This window comes from Panulirus ornatus, chromosome 14, assembly GCF_036320965.1.
Source record: "Panulirus ornatus isolate Po-2019 chromosome 14, ASM3632096v1, whole genome shotgun sequence".
NCBI classification, from domain to species: Eukaryota; Metazoa; Arthropoda; class Malacostraca; order Decapoda; family Palinuridae; genus Panulirus; species Panulirus ornatus.
In genome coordinates this window covers 56,751,842-56,757,792 of record NC_092237.1, presented here as the reverse complement: position 1 = coordinate 56,757,792, position 5,951 = coordinate 56,751,842, and positions in this window count along the sequence as shown.

Sequence of the window (5,951 nt, the reverse complement as noted above, 5' to 3'; positions counted from 1 at the left end):
TTTTCTTTTTCTTTATATAGAACTTACACACGTCATGAATGAAGTTGGAAATCTATTCAGTAGCCCAACTATTAAACCATAAATCTCACAGTTTTCCATCTCATTATCAGAATGGCTTTTGCTAGATAAGATTCATTGATTGTAATTTGATATATCAGAAGCTTTTGGCAGGGTGTGGCAGTGGCACCCTTCATTTGGCTCTCCTCCTCCACCATTTTTCCTCATATCTAACTTTTGTGGCTGATCTTTCTCAGTATTGTTGGTGGATAATCTTTTTTCTTCTTTATATCAGAGAGAGGCATTTGGACGATTTTTGCAGGGAAAAAATGCAATTGAGTGGGAGATGTATAAAAGAAAGAGACAGGAGGTCAAGAGAAAGGTGCAAGAGGTGAAAAAAAGGGCAAATGAGAGTTGGGGTGAGAGAGTATCATTGAATTTTAGGGAGAATAAAAAGATGTTCTGGAAGGAGGTAAATAAAGTGCGTAAGACAAGGGAGCAAATGGGAACTTCAGTGAAGGGCGCAAATGGGGAGGTGATAACAAGTAGTGGTGATGTGAGAAGGAGATGGAGTGAGTATTTTGAAGGTTTGTTGAATGTGTTTGATGATAGAGTGGCAGATATAGGGTGTTTTGGTCGAGGTGGTGTGTAGAGTGAGAGGTTTAGGGAAAATGATTTGGTAAACAGAGAAGAGGTACTAAAAGCTTTGCGGAAGATGAAAGCCGGCAAGGCAGCGGGTTTGGATGGTATTGCAGTGGAATTTATTAAAAAAGGGGGTGACTGTATTGTTGACTGGTTGGTAAGGTTATTTAATGTATGTATGACTCATGGTGAGGTGCCTGAGGATTGGCGGAATGCGTGCATAGTGCCATTGTACAAAGGCAAAGGGGATAAGAGTGAGTGCTCAAATTACAGAGGTATAAGTTTGTTGAGTATTCCTGGTAAATTATATGGGAGGGTATTGATTGAGAGGGTGAAGGCATGTACAGAGCATCAGATTGGGGAAGAGCAGTGTGGTCTCAGAAGTGGTAGAGGATGTGTGGATCAGGTATTTGCTTTGAAGAATGTATGTGAGAAATACTTAGAAAAGCAAATGGATTTGTATGTAGCATTTATGGATCTGGAGAAGGCATATGATAGAGTTGATAGAGATGCTCTGTGGAAGGTATTAAGAATATATGGTGTGGGAGGCAAGTTGTTAGAAGCAGTGAAAAGTTTTTATCGAGGATGTAAGGCATGTGTACATGTAGGAAGAGAGGAAAGTGATTGGTTCTCAGTGAATGTAAGGAAAGTGATTGGTTCTCAGTGAATGTAGGTTTGTGGCAGGGGTGTGTGATGTCTCCATGGTTGTTTAATTTGTTTATGGATGGGGTTGTTAGGGAGGTGAATGCAAGAGTTTTGGAAAGAGGGGCAAGTATGAAGTCTGTTGGGGACGAGAGAGCTTGGGAAGTGAGTCAGTTGCTGTTCGCTGATGATACAGCGCTGGTGGCTAATTCATGTGAGAAACTGCAGAAGCTGGTGACTGAGTTTGGTAAAGTGTGTGAAAGAAGAAAGTTAAGAGCAAATGTGAATAAGAGCAAGGTTATTAGGTACAGTAGGGTTGAGGGTCAAGTCAATTGGGAGGTGAGTTTGAATGGAGAAAAACTGGAGGAAGTGAAGTGTTTTAGATATCTGGGAGTGGATCTGGCAGCGGATGGAACCATGGAAGCGGAAGTGGTTCATAGGGTGGGGGAGGGGGCGAAAATTCTGGGAGCCTTGAAGAATGTGTGGAAGTCGAGAACATTATCTCGGAAAGCAAAAATGGGTATGTTTGAAGGAATAGTGGTTCCAACAATGTTGTGTGGTTGCGAGGCGTGGGCTATGGATAGAGTTGTGCGCAGGAGGATGGATGTGCTGGAAATGAGATGTTTGAGGACAATGTGTGGTGTGAGGTGGTTTGATCGAGTAAGTAACGTAAGGGTAAGAGAGATGTGTGGAAATAAAAAGAGCGTGGTTGAGAGAGCAGAAGAGGGTGTTTTGAAATGGTTTTTGCACATGGAGAGAATGAGTGAGGAAAGATTGACCAAGAGGATATATGTGTCGGAGGTGGAGGGAACGAGGAGAAGAGGGAGACCAAATTGGAGGTGGAAAGATGGAGTGAAAAAGATTTTGTGTGATCGGGGCCTGAACATGCAGGAGGGTGAAAGGAGGGCAAGGAATAGAGTGAATGGGAGCGATGTGGTATACCGGGGTTGACGTGCTGTCAGTGGATTGAATCAAGGCATGTGAAGCGTCTGGGGTAAACCATGGAAAGCTGTGTAGGTATGTATATTTGCGTGTGTGGACGTATGTATATACATGTGTATGGGGGTGAGTGGGCCATTTCTTTTGTCTGTTTCCTTGCGCTACCTCGCAAACGCGGGAGACAGCGACAAAAAAAAATCAATATTGGTGAACCTTGGGATTCTGTCCAATTTCTGACACCCCACCTCATTTTTACCTTGACTCAGCTCAGCATTACTCCACTTCTTTTAAATTTGCTCCATCCTTTCATACTTGGTCTGCATCTGGTTTCACCATAACTTTGTTTTCAAACTCAGACTTAAGACGATCTCCTCATAAGGCAGATGTGTCCTGGTTAAGTTTAATTCCCCTAAAATCTAGTTGCTGCTTAATGTTCTCTCTAGAATCCTTCACAGCTTTCCTATCTCCTTTGATGCTCTGTAATTCCATTGTTCAACACAATGAACATACTTATAATCACAGTGATATCTTGCATATCTTGAAAACTCCACATTACACAAGCTCCCAGATATGCTTGTAAGATACTGGGAGTCTTTTCAGATGCTGTAAATTCTTCTCTTTTGAACAGTTGCTTGAGTTATACAAAGCTTTAATCTATTCTTGTATGAGTACCATTTTGACATTTGGGGAAGTTCTATCTCTTCATACGTACTAGAGCTAAAGGCAAAGCAGTCCAACTTCTGCAAACTAAAATTTGACCTATGTACCCTATGCCACAGTGTTGGTTTGCTCTCCCTCTCCTGTAGATATTACTTTAGTGTCTGCTCAGAAGAGCTGGCTGCTTGTGTGCCCATGCCTTTAGCTACACCACATTAATTCTTATTAAATTATGCTTCACATGATTTCTATATGGCCTTTGGCAACTTTAGAGTAAGCTGGTGTCACATCTGTTTCTTTCCCAACATGTTAAGGCTCTGGAATTTTATAACCACCTCATACCTCTCCTAAGAACAAAATGGCCCCTTTATAAGGCAGGGATTTTCTAATTCTTTAAAACTGTAAAAATACATATTTTTCTGTCATCTTTACATCTTTCACTTTTTAACCCTTTTCAGATAAGGTCTAGCTTCAGATTTGGATTTTAGTGTATGACTGGATGAAAAAAGTTAAACTAGCCTGCACTGTTTTGTGGCTCTCTCTCTCTCTCTCTCTCTCTCTCTCTCTCTCTCTCTCTCTCTCTCTCTCTCTCTCTCTCTCTCTCTCTCTCTCTCTCTCTCTCTCTCTCTCTCTCTCTCTCTCAATACTGTGATTGCACTGTCCTTTTAATATCAGTGATATAATTCCACTGCATGCATGCCTGTAATGTTCATGAAAATATTGATATCAAAACTTTATGTTCACTACTGTAAAAGCATATATTAAGGACCTTGTAGATACTTGACATAGGCTGTTTATGCTATTACCCTATATCTGATAGTCTTTAATTTCTTTTAGATTTGTAGTTAGCAGCAGTAATAGTGTTTGTATAAGAGTGAAATTTTTGAAGTTATTCATTTACATACAGTTATATAACCCCAAGGACCTCATCTTCAGGATTTCTCGCAGCTTCAAGACTGCATTTCATTTGGGAACAGGGAAAGGATGGGATCCTTTGGAATGAGTTTTTTGATGAGAGTACAGCATACCAGTCAGTAAAAGGGAAAGGATGGGATGCTTTGGAATGAGTTTTTTCGTGAGAGTATACCCTGATCATACTGCTTTGTCAAAAGTGACTTTTCAGTTGTGGCATAACCACAGGCAGAGTTTGGTAATGCCATTTTTAAATATTTTTGTTTTTTCATACTTGTTCACAGATTCCTACATTAGTGAAGTAGCTCCAGGCACAGACAAAGAATGAATGGCCTTGATTGCTCACATCCACTCTCAAGCTATCATATATATATTTTTTTTTTTTCTTTTTATTATACTTTGTTGCTGTCTCCCGCGTTAGTGAGGTAGCGCAAGGAAACACAAAAGAATGGCCCAACCCACCCACATATACATGTGTATACATACATGTCCACATACGCACATTTACATACACATTTCAACATACATATATATACATACACAGACATATACATATTTACACATGAACATAATTCATACTTGTTGCCTTTATTCATTCCCATTGCTACCCTGCCACACATGAAATGACAACCCCCTCCCCTGCATGCGCACGAGGTAGCGCAAGGAAAAGACAACAAAGGCCACATTCATTTACACTCATTCTCTAGCTGTCATGTATAATGCACTGAAACCACAGCTCTCTTTCCACATCCAGGCACCACAAAACTTTCCATAGTTTACCCCAGACGCTTCACATGCTCTGGTTCAATCCATCGACAGCATATCGACCCCGGTATACCACATCATTCCAATTCACTCTATTCCTTAACACACCTTTCACCCTCCTGCTTGTTCAGGCCCCAATCACTCAAAATCTTTTTCACTCCATCCTTCCACCTCCAATTTGGTCTCCCACTTCTCCTCGTTCCCCTCTACCCGACACATATATCCTCTTTGTCAATCTTTCCTCACTCATTCTCTCCATGTGACCAAACCATTTCAATACACCCTCTTCTGCTCTCTCACCCACACTGTTTTTATTACCACACATCTCTCTTACCCTTTCATTACTTACTTGATCAACCACCTCACACCACCTATTATCCTCAAACATTTCATTTCCAGTACATCCACCCTCCCCCGCACAACCCTATCTATAGCCCATGCCCCGCAATCATTTAACATTGTTGGAACTGCTGTTCCTTCAAACATACCCATATTTGCTCTCCAAGATATCGTTCTTGCCTTCCACACATTCTTCAACGCTCCCAGATCTTTCGCCCCCTCCCCCCACCCTGTGACTCACTTCTGTTCCCATGGTTCCTGCTGCAGCTAAATCCACTCCCAGATATCTGAAACACTTCACTTCCTCCAGTTTTTCTCCATTCAAACTTACCTCCCAATTGACTTGTCTCTCAACCCTACTGAACCTGATAACCTTGCTCTTATTCACATCTACTCTCAGCTTACTTCTTTCACACACTTTACCAAACTCAGTCACCAGCTTCTGCAGTTTCTCACTCAAATCATCCACCTGCGCTTTATCATGAGCGATCAACAACTGACTCACTTCCTAAGCCCTCTCATCCAGAACAGACTGCATACTTGCCCCTCTCCAAAACTCTTGCATTCTTCTCCCCAACAACTCCATCCATAAACAAATTAAACAACCATGGAGACAACTAGCGGATGGAACCATGGAAGCAGAGGTGAGTCACAGGGTGGGGGAGGGGGCGAAGGTTCTGGGATCATTGAAGAATAGGTGGAAGGTGAGAACACTATCTCTGAGAGCAAAAATGGGTATGTTTGAAGGAATAGAGGTTCCAACAATGTTATATGGTTGCGAGGCATGGGCTATAGATATGGTTGTGTGGAAGAGGGTGGATGTGTTGGAAATGAAATATTTGAGGACAATATGTGGTGTGAGGTGGTTTGATCGAGTAAGTAATGAAAGGGTAAGAGATATGTGTGGTACTAAAAAGTGTGGTTGAGAGAGCAGAAGAGGGTGTATTGAAATGATTTGGTCACTTGGAGAGAATGAGTGAGGAAAGATTGACAAAGAGGATACATGTGTCAGAGGTGGAGGGAACGAGGAGAAGTGGGAGACCAAATTTGAGGTGGAA